The sequence below is a fragment of the Schistocerca nitens genome, chromosome 10, assembly GCF_023898315.1.
Source record: "Schistocerca nitens isolate TAMUIC-IGC-003100 chromosome 10, iqSchNite1.1, whole genome shotgun sequence".
Taxonomy (NCBI): domain Eukaryota; kingdom Metazoa; phylum Arthropoda; class Insecta; order Orthoptera; family Acrididae; genus Schistocerca; species Schistocerca nitens.
Window position 1 is genome coordinate 216,659,435 of NC_064623.1, and position 18,783 is coordinate 216,678,217.

General features: G+C 41.3%; 1 protein-coding gene across 5 annotated transcripts in view; it reads right to left on the bottom strand.

Moving 5' to 3' along the window:
* The window catches only part of LOC126210109 (zinc finger protein 501-like), a 366,536-nt gene that overhangs the window by 332,036 nt on the left and 15,717 nt on the right, over window positions 1–18,783 (bottom strand). The gene's annotated exons all lie outside the window — the stretch shown is intronic.

The window sequence follows — 18,783 nt, forward strand, 5'->3', positions numbered from 1 at the left end:
AGGACATCTCAGGTGTTGCTCGTTTCACCCGAGGGCTCTACTGCTGATGTACCATTTACTGTGCCCGGTGCAGTGGACCTGCAGGGTGAATGTTGTTGTTGTGGTCTTCAGTCCTGAGACTGGTTTGATGCAGCTCTCCATGCTACTCTATCCTGTGCATGCTTCTTCATCTCCTGGTACCTAATGCAGCCTACATCCTTCTGAATCTACTTAGTGTGTTCATCTCTTGGTCTCCCTCCGTGATTTTTACCCTCCACGATGCCCTCCAGTACTAAATTGGTGGTCCCTTGATGCCTCAGAACATGTCCTACCAACCGATCCCTTCCTCTAGACAGGTTGTGCCACAAACTCTTCTTGTCCTCAATTCTATTCAATACCTCCTCATTAGTTATGTGATCTACCCATCTAATCTTCCGTATTCTTCTGTAGCACCACATTTCGAAAGCTTCTATTCTCTTCTTGTCCAAACTGGTTATCGTCCATGTTTCACTTCCATACATGGCTACACTCCATACAAATACTTTCAGAAACGACTTCCTGACACTTAAATCAATACTCGATGTTAACAAATTTCTCTCCTTCAGAAACGGTTTCCTTGCCATTGTCAGTCAACATTTTATATCCTCCCTACTTCGACCATCATCAGTTATTTTGCTCCCCAAATAGCAAAACTCCTTTACTACTTTAAGTGTCTCATTTCATAATCTAATTCCCTCAGCATCACCCGACTTAATTCGACTACATTCCATTATCCTCGTTATGCTTTTGTTGATGTTCATCTTATACCCTCCCTTCAAGACACCATCCATTCCGTTCAACTGCTCTTCCAAGTCCTTTGCTGTCTCTGCCAGAATTACAATGTCATCGACAAACCTCAAATTTTTTATTTCATTTCCATGGATTTTAATGCCTACTCCGAACTTTTCTTTTGTTTCCTTTACTGCTTGCTCAATATACAGATTGAATAGCATCGGGGAGAGGCTACAACCCTGTCTCACTCCCTTCCCAACCACTGCTTCCCTTTCATCCCCCGACTGTTACAACTGCCATCTGCTTTCTGTACAATAGCCTTTCGCTCCCTGTATTTTACCACTGCCACCTTCAGAATTTGAAAGAGAGTATTCCAGTCAACATTGTCAAAAGCTTTCTCTAAGTCTACAAATGCTAGAAACATATGTTTGCCTTTCCTTAATCTTTCTTCTAAGATAAGTCGTAGGTTCAGTATTGCCTCACATGTCCGAACATTTCTACGGAATCCAAACTCATCTTCCCCCAGGTCGGCTTCTACCAGTTTTTCCATTCGTCTGTAAAGAATTCGTGTTAGTATTTTGCATCAGTGAGTTATTAAACTGATAGTTCGGTAATTTTTACACCTGTCAGCACCTGCTTTCTTTGGGATTGGAATTATCATATTCTTCTTGAAGTCTGAGGGTATTTTGCCTGTCTCATACATCTTGCTCACCAGATGGTAAAGTTTTGTCAGGACTGGCTCTCCCAAGGCCGTCAGTAGTTCTAATGGAATGTTGTCTACTCCCGGGGCCTTGTTTCGACTTAGGTCTTTCAGTGCTCTGTCAAACTCTTCACGCAGTATCGTATCTCCCCTTTCATGTTCATCTACATCCTTTTCCATTTCCATTATATTGTCCTCAAGAACATCGCCACTGTATAGACCCTCCATATACTCCTTCAACCTTTCTGCTTTCCCTTCTTTGCGTAGAACTGGGTTTCCACCTGAGCTCTTGATATTCATGCAAGTGGTTCTCTTTTCTCCAAAGGTCTCTTTAATTTTGCTGTAGGCAGTATCTATCTTACCCCTCATGTGATAAGCCTCTACATCCTAACATTTGTCCTCTCACCATCCCAGCTTAGCCATTTTGCACTTCCTGTCGATCTCATTTGAGAGGTTTGTATTCCTTTTTGCCTGCTTCATTTACTGTGTTTTTATATTTTCTCCTTTGATCAATTAAGTTCAATATTTTTTCTGTTACCCAAGGATTTCTACTAGCCCTCGTCTTTTTACCTACTTGATCCTCTGCTGCCTTCACTATTTCATCCCTCAAAGTTACCCATTCTTGTTCTGCTGTATTTCTTTCCCCCATTTCTGTCAATTGTTCCCTTACGCTCTCTCTGAAACTCTGGTTCTTTCAATTTATCCAGGTCCCATCTCCTTAAATTCCCACCTTTTTGCAGTTTCTTCAGTTTTAATCTACAGTTCATAACCAATATATTGTGGTCAGAATTCACATCTACCCCCGGAAATGGCTTATAATTTAAAACCTGGTTCCTAAATGTCTGTCTTACCATTATATAATCTATCTGAAACCTTTTAGTATCTCCAGGGTTATTCCATGTATACAACCTTCTTTCATGAATCTTGAACCACGTGTTAGCTATGATTAAGTTATGCCCTGTGCAAAATTCTACCAGACGGCTTCCTCTTTCATTTCTTGGCCCCAATCCTTATTCTCCTACTACGTTTCCTTCTCTTCCTTTTCCTACTGTTGAATTCCAGTCACCCATGACTATTAAATTTTTGTCTCCCTTCACTATCTGAATAATTTCTTTTATCTCATCATACATTTCATCAATTTCTTCGTCATCTGCGCAGCTAGTTGGCATATAAACTTGTATTACTGTAGTAGGCATGGGCTTCATGTTTATCTTGGCCACAATAATGCGTTCACTATGCTGTTTATAGTAGCTTCCCCGCACTCCTATTTTTTTTATTCCTTATTAAACCTACTCCTGCATTACCCCTATTTGATTTTGTATTTATAACCCTGTATTCACCTGACCAAAAGTCTTGTTTCTCCTGCCACCGAACTCACTAATTCCCACTATATCTAACTTTAACCTATCCATTCCCCTTTTTAAATTTTCTAACTTACCTTCCTGATTAAGGGATCTGACATTCCACGCTCCGATCCGTAGAATGCCAGTTTTCTTTCTCCTGATAACGACGTCCTCTTGAGTAGTCCCCGCCCAGAGATCTGAATGGGGGACTATTTTACCTCCGGAATATTTTACACAAGAGGATGCCATCATCATTTAATCATACAGTAAAGCTGCATGCCCTCAGGAAAAATTACGGCTGTAGTTTCCCCTTGCTTTCAGCCGTTCACAGTACCACAACAGCAAGGCAGGGTGAATGGCAGGTGATAATGTGTTTATGTCACTAGAGGCAGAGGGCCAATGTGGAGGCTGGATACATGGCCTCGCCTATTCACACTGTGAGTGAACGGGTGACTAACACTCTCTCTCTCCTACCATGTCATCATAAACCCACAACACTGTCTAGCCTATGATGCGTCACTGCAGTTTATGGTGCCAGTGAACTTGAATTGGAAATGATGTGTGTCATCAGTAACAGTACACTATTTTTGTTAGTAGTTAGTTTCATAATGGAAAAAAATAAAAGGTGTCCATATGATGTGGGCTACAAATTGAAAGTAATACATACATGGGAACTGAGCAGCATTTCAGCCCTCTGCCAACAGAAAAAACTGTTCACGATTGGCGGGCTAGTAAAGAAGACTGAGAAAAAAAAAAAATTAAAAAAAGAATGAGGAAGACTAAATGTGCACATAAAGGGATGAATGCAAAATCTCCAAAACCAGATGGTGATGTACTGAAATGGATTCAAGGACACCATCAAAATGACACTGGAATTAATACAAAAATGATTCAAATACACATCCATAAGCAAGCACTACAGTGGAGCTTAAAAGACTTTAAGGGTGGAGTTGGTTGGTGCTACAGGTTTATGAAGCGTCACGGACTTTACATGCAAACCAAAACCAACAAAGCTGAGAAAACACCACAAGAGGATGAAGTGAAAACATTATCTTTCCATCACATTATTATTCAACATAGAAAGAAAACTGGTGTGGAACTAATCCAAATAGCGAATATGGACGTAACTCCTTTGACATTTGATGTGCCAAGTAAAATAAAAGTAGTCAGGAAAGGTGCTAAAACTCTTATAAAAACAAGTGGACATGAAAAAATGCACTACATTGTTGTCCTTTTGTGTTGTACTGGCTGTACTTAACTTAATACAATGATCATTTTAAATTGCTAAACAATGCCAAAACCTTCTGAAATACTGCCAGGTGGTGGTGTTCACATACATGACAAGGGCTGGATGGACGAGGCTGGCATGAAATTATAGAGTAACAGAGTGTGGGAGAGAAGGAAAGGTGCTTTACTGAAGAAGAATTCTCTTCTTGCACTAGACCAATTTAGTAGTCATTTGAACAATTCTGTGAAAGGGAAGTCGAGACAGGGAAATACTTGCTGTTATTCTGGGAGGCCTTACTTCACAACTGCAACCCCTTGATATCTCAATAAGTAAACCATTTAAAGTGTATATGAGAGAGGAATGGAACAAATGAATGATGGATGAAACCCAACATGAATTCTCACCAAAGGGAGTTTTAAAATGACCGACAATCAAACAAGTGTGTCAATGGATAAAACATTCCTGCTCGAGAGTGAGAGAAGACAATACAGTTAAATCTTCCAGGAAATGCGGCATAATTAATGCCCTCAATGGGAGTGAAGACGATCTTACTTATGAAGAGGATAACAATAATGATGAAGAGGAAGAAGAAGATGAAGAGCAAAGTTAATTCAGATGATGCTTTCCAGGGATTTTAATGGTCAGTTCAGTTTTATAAACTAAGAAATTTTGTTGGTCTAGCTTTGTAATCTAATAACAAAAATAGTAAAAAATTTTTTTTAATTGCTTAACAATTAAGGTGTGTCTTATAGTCCATAGTGCCTTATAGCCAACAAAATCACGGTATGCCAAACAGGTGGAGATGGCATGAAATGAGAATGAATGCAATATGAGTGGTTTTCTATGATCAATTTTGCCACCAAAAGTTATAAAATTATGGGCATAGTGCCACCTGACATCTGCAGAAGAACGGTCACAGAAATGGAGAAAAGAAAGCAGGAACTCAATCCTAGACACCCCGTTTGGATATGAACCACAAAAACTTGGGCTAAGGTCAAGGAGGGGCTCCTTATGCACTACATCAGCATCTGGAACTCGCCTAACAGAACTACGGAGAAATTTGTTAATCAAAAGTGTTGAGGAGAACATCAAAGAAAAAACCTGCTGCGGACTTTCATCTGTCATATGACACACAGAAGCACTAAATTGATTGAGGACAGAAGTGTCACAATGCAAGGTGAACCTCGAGAAAGGGGGTTTTGTGACTGAAGGTGAGCCTGGCCTGGAGAAATCTTCCCATTCCTTGCAGCACAGAAGATCTATATGCAGCAAGTGATAAGGCCATCAAAACAGCAGAATTGTGCAGCTTGTGGTCCATTTTTGAGAAAATCAGCAGTGCCCAGCATAATTTTGTTATTAATTTGTATAATCTACATCATGGACACACTAAATAAATAAATAAATAAATACTCATTAGCAATCAGCAATAAAATTCAGAACTGTGTTTTGGCCCAAAAAATCTTAGACTATTTCGGGGACTGTAAAGGGGTTCTCCTCATTAAATTTTTGCTCCAGGAAGGGGGGGGGGGGGGGAGTTAATTCTGTGCAGTACCTCAAAACCCTTCAAAAACTGCAAAGGGTTACACAGAACAACATAAGGAAGATAATATAGAGGAGAGAGAGCTTGTTGGGTGACATAGCACATCTCCACCATCACGTGCCAAAAAGCAACTCTTGCATTCATTTCATTGGGACTACACCAATCATCGCACTCACAGCTCTGACCTGGCACCTTCTGATTATCATCTTTTCATCTCTCCAAATTTGTTTTCTACTGATGGTGCGGTCCAGAGTACGGTCAAACGTGGGTAAAAGAGGCAAAAGGTGACTACACAGAATAATAGTGTTTGATGTATGTATATATTTGAAATTGTTAATTTCTCATGAATATATCACCATTTCAGTTTATAAACAATTGCGTACTCTTAATTTCTGGATCTAGTGGGTTTGTCAGACATTAAATTGGAAAACCTGACAGCAAATGTTTCCAACAATAGCTCTCAGTTGTATGCAGATAATCGTTAGTGCACATTTCAATTTTATACTGTGTCAATTGTGATGATGTCAAAGCTATGAGAGTCTGTTGCTATTACAGTTCTTAAATCAACTGCATGATACACGAACTTCTCAGACATGAATGCTTTAAAAGCTATTTAGTTCTTTGAACTGCCATTTCTTGCAAGTTATACTGAAACATTGTACTAAATACTAATGAAATCATCATCATCATCATCATCATCATCATCATCAGCAGCAGCAGCAGTATCACTAAGAAAAATTATTCTGCTAGTATTTTCTGTGAACTTAATAAGGCCCTGGATCATTAAATTCTACTTGGGAATTTAAAAACTCACAGTGTTGAAACCAACTCCCTTGGATGGATGAAGTAATATCTTAGCAACAGAAAATATGAACAAATGATGCCCAAGAAATAAAACTACATTTTGAAAGAGGAATAATTAAATACTGTGTCTCTGATAGGTTGATGCCTGACTCACTCATGTTCTTTACTTACATGAATGGTTTACCAGGGAGCCCTGCCAGTTTTGCCCATAGTTTTTATTTTTTATTTTATTGGCCCAAATGTCAAATGCGAAAAAATGATTTATTCTGTAGAAGTGGGTAATCAGAAAATGAGGTAAGGCAATAAAGAAATTGGAGTGGTTGCCGTATGCATTTCTGGCTTTGTTGATGATGGAGAGAAGAGTGGGGGAATAAACTTGGGACTCTTGCTGATACACATACAAAATTTCTCGCCACTGTGTTGATTAGTCTCGTTGTAAGCCTGAGCTCCAGCGGAATTTTGCTATTCTCTAAAGTGAAAAAGACCTATCAACATCAAATTCCTCCAAAAACTTGGTAAATCTGCTGCAGAAACTTATAATTTGTTGAAACAAGTTCATGGTGATCAGTGTCTGCCTCGAAAGTAAGTTTTCACGTGGGTTAGGAGGTTCAAGGACAGTAGGGAAGAAATCGAAGGCAATCCAAAATTGGGCCATCCTTGCACTTTGAAAACCGAAGAGAATGTGGACAAGGCCAGTAGAATCGTTCGAGAAGACCATCGTTTGAGCATTCGAGCAATTTCAGAGCTTGACTGCATCAATAAGAAAACTGTTAGACAGATTTTGCATGATGATCTGGGCACAACACAGATTTGTGCTAAAGTGGTGCCAAGAATCCTCACAAATGACCAAAAGCGACATCAAGTAGACTGCAGTGGTGGTGCTCTTGAAAACATTGAAAATTACCCGGATTGCCTCAGCAAAGTACTTACGGATGATGAAATACAGATATTCCAATACAATCCAAAGACTAAGTGACAATCCACACATTGGAAGAGCCCTCAGTCTCCTAGGAAGAAGAAAGCGTGCATGAGAAAATCATAATTAAAAGCAATGATGATCGTTTTCTTCAATACCTGAGGGGCTTTCTACACCGATTGGGTGCCTGAAGGTCAGACTGTCAATCAAGTTTACCATGTAATTGTTCTGAGACTCTCCACAAATGTGTGCGACGAAAGAGAACTAATCTGTGGACGAAGACGAATTGTGAAGAAGTTTTTGGCGAAAAACAACATTCCAGTGATGGAACAGCCACCGTACACACCTGATCTAGAACTGTGTGACTTCTCTCTCTTCCCAAAACTGAAATCTTGGCTCAAGGGAACCATGTTTGAGTCCATGGGTGCAGTGACGGGAAAAGTGATGAGCTTCCTCAAAGAGCATAACAGAAAAGGACTTACAGCACTGCTTCTAACAATGGAAAATTCGCACGGAGTGGTGTGGGGATCGGGGAGGGGACAACATTTCAGTTGCGTAAGTTTTCTCAATAAAGAGTTAGAGAATGAGTCTGGTTTCTTTATTGCCATACCTTGTGTTATGTAAAGTTCATAACTGAGCATGTAGCAGAAGTCCTTGTAAGAACCTTTAATGACATTTGTGATTGATAATAAGCCACCCCACCCCACCCCCACACACACACACGTGTGTGCCTTTATCATACCAGCCAACTACACTCCACTGGCACAGCAGGCCTAAAATTTGCAGAATCTGGAGATCTGGTGGTCATTATAAAAGGAGAGGTGGTATCTATGGATGACAGGGAGACTTAGAAAGGGGGGAAGGGGAGGGGGATTTCCATGAGTTATGCATCATGTGATGTGAAGTTGGAACAGAAACGCTTTTGTGGACTGCCAGATGGAACACGATTTCATTTGGGACGGAATGTTGCTTTGGGAGAGAAAGATGAATGTGAACGACCTGAGGGAGCAGTAAGTAGGGGTAAACACCAAATGGAAATACTGGATGGTATATGCTAGAAAGGGAAAGAAGCAACATAAACATATGAAACTGAAGAGGGATATAGAGAAATAAATATTTCAGGCAGCTGTAAAGGACATGTGGAAAACAATTTGAAGATCAGAGAAATGGGCGAAAAAAATTTACTCTGTGAGCTGTAGGATAGTTATATGTCATATGAATATTTACATCAATGACCGTTGCCGGGGAAAGGGGGGGGGGGGTAGTATCTCTACTGAATCTGCAAATGCTGCACTTGTCCAGTGATGGTGAATGTGACAGAACGTAGACAATATTGCAAGCTGCTCACATGAGCTTTCTAGAAGGTAAATATAAGGACATCCAGTGGCAATCTCTTCCTCAGCTGCTGTTATATGACTCACCTCTACCTTGAACCCTGAATGCTGCAACTGTTTACTGTGTGTATAGTGCTACAAATCTTGAAACTTATAGTTTCCATCATTGCTGGGCTATTTAGTACTTTACGAAATATTATTTGTGTTCAGTAAATGATGTAACCCTAAGTTAGGGTTACTAGGGGGTAGAATGTTATACGCAGGTGTGGGTCAAAATGGTGGAGGCGGGGGGGGGGGGGGGGGGGCTCAAAGGAACATTTTATTACAAGTGTTTATATTTAGATATAACTAAGCTCCCACCCTCTCAGCTAACTTTCAGAGAAGAATGTAGCATGAAAACTAAGTGTCTCACAAATGGCAAGGCAAGTTAGGTTAATGCAGTATACTTTTCAGTTGCTGCCCGTATGGATAGGCTTGCAGACTCAGAGGTAGCAAAAAACACTGCACCCAGCTAAAGTTGGCACTCAATGTTAACCATACCAGTTGCTGACAAAACAAGAAACATGACTAAAAAAAAAAATAACACAAAGTTGACATTTCCAACCACAGTACTAAGTGAAATACTGATAATGAATGCATATTACATGACGCTGCATTTCTCTGCTTTAAAATGATATATTTTCTTACTTGCAATTTCTTACATTCTTTGCTAAAATGATGTAATAAGCAGTTAATGAAAACAAATTGATGCTGTTGTTGTCGTTACACAGAAAATATCATTATTTCATATGTTGTAGGCAATATTGGTCCTTAGACATCACATGAAACACAACTGGCCCACCCCCGCCCCCCACTTGAACTATGAACCTTGCTGTGATGTGTGTACTTCGGTGGTACAGGTGTCTGGGGACAGAATTGTCAGGAGGTTGTCATCATCAGGAAAAACATGAATGATGTTCTACAGGACAGAGTGTGGAATGTACGATCCCTTAATAGGGTACGTAAGTTAGAGAATTTAAAAATAAACTGCATAGGTTGAAGTCAGATAAAGTGGTAATTATGATGATGATGAAAATGATGATTTGAGGTGAGGGAGACTCAACATCATGGTCATCAGCACCCTGACGAAAAGTCAGTATGCCAATCTCATGGGTGGAGACGAAGGCTGTCCCCACATGCGGAACAGTTTATAATGTATTAATGTCTGCCTCCCTTCCCCACTAATTTAGGGATGAGGCCTGACAGTTCATAAAATTTCACGACTCTTCTAACACTGGAATCAGAATCGGCGAGGATGGGGGGCAGATCTCCATCGAGACTGAGGGTTGCCCTGATATCAGTGTATAGGACACACATTGCCAAAACATGCAGAACTGAAAGCGGCAAACCACAAACTTCAGAGTGGTTGATCCTCCCACCAGAGGAGGAAACCACGCTTTAAAGGGCATGTTTGGTACGCAGTCTGGTAAGCAGAATCTGCTTCCAGCGGTGAGGCTGACACGAAGTCCGCCATGCCTGTACGTTCGATTTGAGCGACCGCATTTTGTTTTCTGTCAACTGCAACCATTCAGTCTCCCACTGACACGTGATGCGTCTATCAGAAAATGAGATGACGGTGGGCGAGGGCAAGGAACATTGACGGGCAACACCATCCCGATATGCTTCCTTGGCTGCTCTGTTGGCCATGCCGTTTCCCTGCATCCTTACGCGGCCAGGTACCCCACAAAAGATCACCTCCTTGCCGCAGTGTTGGAGCCACTATAAGGATTCATGGATGTGCTCAATCAAGAATTTTATTTATTTTGAAAACATAGGGGATATAGTGTACTGTACTTTATTAAACTGAAGGATACAATTTTTAAACATAGAGGGTATACTTTATTAAATCCAAAAATACATTAATTTTCAAAGAAAACTTAGTCCTTGAGTGTTGAGTGTATACTGTACATAATTACACAGTCGTATCACTCACTATGAAACATGTCCCTAAGACTTATACTACAAAATAAGTTAAATACAAATCTACATTTATTGCATTTCTAGATTAAGACAGAGCTTTTGACAATGTTTACTGGAATACTCTGTTTCAAATTCTGAAGACAGAAGGAATTAAATACAGGGAAAAAATATTATCTCCAACATGTACAGATACCAGACTGCAGTTATAAGCATCTAAGGACATGAAAGGGGGGGGGGGGGGGGCAGTAGTTGAAAAGGGAATAAATGGGTTATTCAACCTGTTCATTGAGCAAGCAGTAAAGGAAAGGCAGTTAAAGTTTGGGGTGAAGAAATAAAAACTTCTGAGGTTTGCTGATGATGTTATAATTCTGTCAAAGATAGCAAAGGAGTCAGAAAAGCAGCTAAGTGAGTGGGTAGTGTCTCGAAAGGAAGTTACACGATGAGCATCAGAGAAGTAAGACAAGTGTAATGATAAACAGTCATATTAAATCAAGTGATGCTGAGAGAATTAGATTAGGAAATGAGACACTTAAATTAGTAGATCAGTTTTGTTACTTTGGCAGCAAAATAACAGACAATGGTCATAGTAGAGACAATATAAAATGCAAACTGGCTATAGCAAGACAAGCATTGCTGAAAGAGAGGAATTTGTTAACATGTAATGCAACTTTAACTGTCAGTGAAACTTGGACAATCAGCAGCTGACAAGGAGGAAATTGAATCTTTGGAAATGTGGTGCTACTGAAGAATGCTGAAGATCTGGTGGGTAGATCAAGTCACTAATGAGGAGATATGGAAAAAAGAAAAATCGTGGCTCATCTTGACTGGGAAAAATTGATCGTTTGATAGGACACGTCACGAGCCATCAAGGAATTGTGAATTCGGTAATGGAAGGAAAAGAGTCTGGGGTGTGGGGTATTGATGGGGGGTTAAGAATTTTACAGACAGGCAAAGGGATGAATACAGTAAGCAGGTTCAAATGGATGTAGGTTGGAGTAGGGGTTTGAACCAGATAGACTAGTGCGGACAGCTGCATCAAACAATTTGTCAGACTGTAGCCGCCCACCGCTGGCAGCAGCAGCAATTGAGCTATCCGAACAGGACCCATGAACTGCACTGACAGCTTCAGTTCCACCATTACCTCTCTCCTAGCTCCCAAATATCACAGGAGTTCTTCTGCATGCCTTGCAGGACCAACCCTCTGTCGTATGCCACGTGTGGATTTTGCAAGGGATTGAGGAACAGGGGTTTGTGCTAAAGGAAATTCAGTCGGTTGATCAAAGTGAGAGTGAGACTTTCTTATCTGACTTAAATTTCTTTGAGGTGAATATACAGGACTGGAGAATGACAAGGGAATAACCAATTGAGAAGATACAATAACAGTCTAAGTTTTATTAAAAATCTTAATCACAGGAATGACTTCCCTAATTGAGGTGCCTCCACATTGGTACCCAGGTTCTTCTATCGAGACAGGGACTGTTTGTCACCAATATGTCTCATTAATGAAACCCTGATATAAAATCTAAGGGTACTAGGGCCCTGAAACTAACTTCTGACCAGCCATTACAGCCTGTAGCTCCAGCTGTATCCGCCTGCAACTGCCTCCAATGTCTAACTCTATTACCAACCACCTACTGGCTTGTTACTGTCTGCCTCCCGATGCTCAGTTTTAACGTTTTGTTTCACTGTCCCCTTTACCCCCACGTGTGTGCCCATGTCATACCAGATCGCCGCCATGCTGTTCAGAAACTTATGAACCTCTTCTTTCACCTCGTTTTCAGAGCTGAATCACTGGGACCACAATTAACGCTGACAGGTACTGTGAGACACTGAAAAAACTCAAACGGGCAATTGAGTACCGGAGAAGGAGAATGTCGAGCAAGGGCGTATACATTCCCCACACCGCTCGCCCACACATTGCTCGGCAAACTGAGGCTCTCCTGCAAGAGTTTCAGTGGAACATAATCACCCATCCACCCTACAGTCTTGGCTTGGCACCCAGTGACTATCACCTGTTCCCTAGGTTAAAAGAACATTTGTCAGGAAAGCGATTCAGCTCCGACGACGAGGTGAAAGAAGAGGTTCATAACTTTCTGAACAGCATGGCAGCGAGCTGGTATGACATAGGCATACAAAAACTGCCACAGCATCTACAAAAATGCATCATCAGAAATGGTGATTGTGTCGAAAAATAGCTAAATGTTCAAGCTGTAAACGGATGCAAACGACTGTAGAAATAAACAGGTCTAAGTACTTATAAAAAATAGGAGACCTTAATTTTGCGATTACCCTCATATATGTTGTTGTTGTTGTTTCTTTTCTTCCATGAGTTGTCATGTCCATAGTGTGACTAAACTAAAGACAGAGATTTGGTGTGGCAGAAGCAGCCCCAAGGGGCTGACACGACTTAAGGCCAGGTTCTCATTCAAAATGGTCAAAAATAGATTTCTTTCATTTCATTTTTTGAAGGTTACATGTCTAGAATGTTGGGACAAAAAGGTTTTTTAATCCTGGCATTACAAAATTTCTACAACTCATTGTTCGAAGCAGTGTCACGGCCACTGTGAGATGCTCTCAGCCTGAGACACCTGGCTGAGGTAGAAAACTTGCTGTGTTGTGGCGCACGTTTAAAAAATGATTTACATTGCTGCAGTATGCAAGAAAACACAGACACCAAAAAATCTGACGAGCAGCGTGCATAGGCTGCCGAACGCACCACATCCAGCTCGGCCAGATCGACTTTTCTCACCAAGAAAAATAAGATAATTGTTCTCTATCAACAATTCGAGTAAGAGGAAGGGTTGATACACAGTCCTGGAATTGCATACTAAACATAACGAAAACACTTTTTTTGTTGTTGTCAAAATTGATCAAAGCATAAGTTTTGATCCAACATACTGGATTAGTCATTTTGAATTTTGAAAATCTAACTTCAGATCTATGTTCAGCCACATAAAAAATATATAACAACACACAGTTATTATGCAAACTGAACTCATAATATACATAAAAGTTCTCCCTAAAATTTAAACAGGTTTTTCTCAAAAAATGATTTTGCAAAAGTGTGTGCACAATAAAACAAAAATGGGTCAACCTATTAAGCTCTACCTTTGACCCCCAAAAATTAAACACTTTTCTTGGCAGGTAATACCTAAAATAAATGAAATTTGTTAATATTAACTATTTTTTGTAAAGCCACAAAGAGCGGGAAAAACCCAAAAATTGAACACAAAGTTCGAGTTAGCATGCTATTGTTAAGTTTAAGGTTATATCATTGTGGTTAGGTATAAGCTCCAATAAATTTAATACCGACTGATGTTATCCTTTTTATATTTCAGATAACTCCTGAGGGGCTAAACTGCACACAGTCTGTGTGCTTCAAATTCACAGGACCTTGATCACACCATAATTACAGGCGTCATTTCTTTTGGTACACAAAATCTAAAATGAAGTTCAAAGCATGATCACTCATAGTCCCCGAACAGATCCTTTGTATGTCTTTGTCTTTAAAAAAAATTTCCAAAGTTTGCCTATTTTTTGCTCATTTGAATGAGAACCTGTCCTTAAAGTTGAGGGGTTTCTCACGGTCTCACTGACTACCCTGCTGTTCTGTTCATCAGATATATTTCTGGGAATGAGTGGAGATGATAGGGAGCATTTCCATATATGGTCTAAATATATATTATACTCCTCATGAGGTAGCATATTCCTCACTAAGAGCTCTCGCTCTTTCTGACTTACATCTGCCGCTCTCTCTTCCAATTCTTTATCTTTTATTATCTGAGGACTTTGCTTCATTAATTCTGTCACATCAGTAATGGCTTTACTTCCTAAGCATCTTGCCTTGTTGATTCTGTCACATCATTCATTCCTTTGCCATCTAAAGGATATTCTCTCATTAATTCTGTCACAAAAACTATTTTACATGTCAACTTGTCTGCTTGCCTCCCTGACCTGTCAATGTGGTCCCGTTGGGGCTGCTTCTGCCACACCAAATCTCTGTCTTTAGTTTAGTCACACTATGGACATGACAACTCATGGAAGAAAAGAAACAACAACAACAACATATATGAGGGTAATCGCAAAATTAAGGTCTCCTATTTTTTATAAGTACTTAGACCTGTTTATTTCTACAGTCGTTTGCATCAGTTTACAGCTTGAACATTTAGCTATTTTTCGACACAATCACCATTTCTGATGATGCATTTTTGTAGATGCTGTGGCAGTTTTTGTATGCCTATGTCATACCAGCTCGCTGCCATGCTGTTCAGAAAATTATGAACCTCTTCTTTCACCTCATCGTCGGAGCTGAATCGCTTTCCTGACAAATGTTCTTTTAACCTAGGGAACAGGTGATAGTCACTGGGTGCCAAGTCAAGACTGTAGGGTGGATGGGTGATTATGTTCCACTGAAACTCTTGCAGGAGAGCCACGGTTTGCCAAGCAATGTGTGGGCGAGCGGTGTAGGGAATGTATACGCCCTTGCTCGACATTCTCCTTCTCCGGTACTCAATTTCCCGTTTGAGTTTTTTCAGTGTCTCACAGTACCTGTCAGCGTTAATTGTGGTCCCAGCGATTCAGCTCTGAAGACGAGCGAGGTGAAAGAAGAGGTTCATAAGTGTCTGAACAGCATGGCGGCAAGCTGGTATGACATGGGCACACAAAAACTGCAACAGCGTCTACAAAAATGCATCGACAGAAATGGTGATTATGTCGAAAAATAGCTAAATGTTCAAGCTGTAAACTGATGAAAACCATTGTAGAAATAAACAGGTCTATGTACTTATATATATATGGTTATAATAGAGGGAAACATTCCACGTAGGAAAAATATATCTAAAAACAAAGATAATGTGACTTACCAAATGAAAGTGCTGGCAGGTCGACAGACACACAAACAAACACAAACATACACACAAAATTCAAGCTTTCGCAACAAACTGTTGCCTCATCAGGAAAGAGGGAAGGAGAGGGAAAGACGAAAGGATGTGGGTTTTAAGGGAGAGGGTAAGGAGTCATTCCAATCCCGGGAGCGGAAAGACTTACCTTAGGGGGAAAAAAGGACGGGTATACACTCGCACACACACACATTTCCATCCACACATATACGGACACAAGCAGACATATATTTTTCCCCCTAAGGTAAGTCTTTCCGCTCCCGGGATTGGAATGACTCCTTACCCTCTCCCTTAAAACCCACATCCTTTCGTCTTTCCCTTTCCTTCCCTCTTTCCTGATGAGGCAACAGTTTGTTGCGAAAGCTTGAATTTTGTGTGTATGTTTGTGTTTGTTTGTGTGTCTATCGACGTGCCAGCGCTTTCATTTGGTAAGTCACATCATCTTTGTTTTTAGATATATTTTTCCCACGTGGAATGTTTCCCTAAGATAATGTGACTTACCGAACGAAAGTGCTGGCAGGTCGATAGACACACAAACACACACACAAAATTCAAGCTTTCGCAACAAACTGTTGCCTCATCAGGAAAGAGGGAAGGAGAGGGAAAGACGAAAGGATGTGGGTTTTAAGGGAGAGTGTAAGGAGTCATTCCAAACCCGGGAGCGGAAAGACTTACCTTAGGGGGAAAAAATGACGGGTATACACTCGCACGCACACACACATCCATCCGCACATACATAGAATCCCATTCCTGATGTCCAGGCAGAGCTTCAAGGAATCCTCAGAACCTTAGGCCCCCTACAAAACCTTTCACCTGACTCCATCAACCTCCTGACCCCACCGACACCCCGCACCCCTACCTTCTACTTTCTTCCTAAAATTCACAAACCCAATCATCCCGGCCGCCCCATTGTAGCTGGTTACCAAGCCCCCACAGAACGTATCTCCGCCTACGTAGATCAACACCTTCAACCCATTACATGCAGTCTCCCATCCTTCATCAAAGACACCAACCACTTCCTCGAACGCCTGGAATCCTTACCCAATCCGTTACCCCCGGAAACCATCCTTGTAACCATTGATGCCACTTCCTTATACACAAATATCCCGCACGTCCAGGGCCTCGCTGCGATGGAGCACTTCCTTTCATGCCGATCACCTGCCACCCTACCTAAAACCTCTTTCCTCATTACCTTAGCCAGCTTCATCCTGACCCACAACTTCTTCAGTTTTGAAGGCCAGACATACCAACAATTAAAGGGAACAGCCATGGGTACCAGGATGGCCCCCTCATACGCCAACCTCTTCATGGGTCGCTTAGAGGAAGCCTTCTTGGTTGCCCAAGCCTGCCAACCCAAAGTTTGGTACAGATTTATTGATGACATCTTCATGATCTGGACTCACAGTGAAGAAGAACTCCAGAATTTCCTCTCCAACTTCAACTCCTTTGGTTCCATCAGATTCACCTGGTCCTACTCCAAATACCATGCCACTTTCCTTGTTGTTGACCTCCACCTGTCCAATGGCCAGCTTCACACGTCCGTCCACATCAAACCCACCAACAAGCAACAGTACCTCCATTACGACAGCTGCCACCCATTCCACATCAAACGGTCCCTTCCCTACAGCCTAGGTCTTCGTGGCAAACGAATCTGCTCCAGTCCGGAATCCCTGAAGCATTACACCAACAACCTGACAACAGCTTTCGCATCCCGCAACTACCCTCCCGACCTGGTACAGCAGCAAATAACCAGAGCCACTTCCTCATCCTCTCAAACCCAGAACCCCCCACAGAAGAACCACAAAAGTGCCCCACTTGTGACAGGATACTTTCCGGGACTGGATCAGATTCTGAATGTGGCTCTCCAGCAGGGATACGACTTCCTCAAATCCTGCCCTGAAATGAGATCCATCCTTCATGAAATCCTCCCCACTCCACCAAGAGTGTCTTTCCGCCGTCCACCTAACCTTCGTAACCTCTTAGTTCATCCCTATGAAATCCCCAAACCACCTTCCCACCCTCTGGCTCCTACCCTTGTAACTGCCCCCGGTGTAAAACCTGTCCCATGCACCCTCCCACCACCACCTACTCCAGTCCTGTAACCTGGAAGGTGTACACGATCAAAGGCAGAGCCACGTGTGAAAGCACCCACGTGATCTACCAACTGACCTGCCTACACTGTGATGCATTCTATGTGGGAATGACCAGCAACAAACTGTCCATTCGCATGAATGGACACAGGCAGACAGTGTTTGTTGGTAATGAGGATCACCCTGTGGCTAAACATGCCTTGGTGCACGGCCAGCACATCTTGGCGTAGTGTTACACCGTCCGGGTTATCTGGATACTTCCCACTAACACCAACCTATCCGAACTCCGGAGATGGGAACTTGCTCTTCAATATATCCTCTCTTCCCGTTATCCACCAGGCCTCAGGTCTTGAAATATGTCTGCTTGTGTCTGTATGTGTAGATGGATATGTGTGTGTGTGCGAGTGTATACCTGTCCTTTTTTTCCCCCTAAGGTAAGTCTTTCCGCTCCCGGGATTGGAATGACTCCTTACCCTCTCCCTTAAAACCCACATCCTTTCGTCTTTCCCTCTCCTTCCCTCTTTCCTGATGAGGCAACAGTTTGTTGCGAAAGCTTGAATTTTGTGTGTATATTTGTGTTTGTTTGTGTGTCTATCGACCTGCCAGCGCTTTTGTTTGGTAAGTCTCATCATCTTTCTATATATATATATATATATATATATATATATATATATATATATATATATATATATATATATATATATAACAGAGGGAAACATTCCACGTGGAAAAAATATATCTAAAAAGAAATATGTCTGCTTGTGTCTGTATGTGTGGATGGATATGTGTGTGTGTGCGCGATTGTATACCTGTCCTTTTTTCCCCCTAAGGTAAGTCTTTCCGCTCCCGGGATTGGAATGACTCCTTACCCTCTCCCTTAAAACCCACATCCTTTCGTCTTTCCCTCTCCTTCCCTCTTTCCTGATGAGGCAACAGTTTGTTGCGAAAGCTTGAATTTTGTGTGTATATTTGTGTTTGTTTGTGTGTCTATCGACCTGCCAGCGCTTTTGTTTGGTAAGTCTCATCATCTTTCTTTTTATATATATATATATATATATATATATATATATATATATATATATATATAAAAGGAGACCTTGCTTTTGGGATTACCCTCGTATCACAAGACATAATGACAGAAACAATCTATGAAAGAGGAGTGGAAGGGTTTGGGAGTAAAATGAGGTGACTTAGTGGTTAAAAAAAGTTGAACTGTAATCT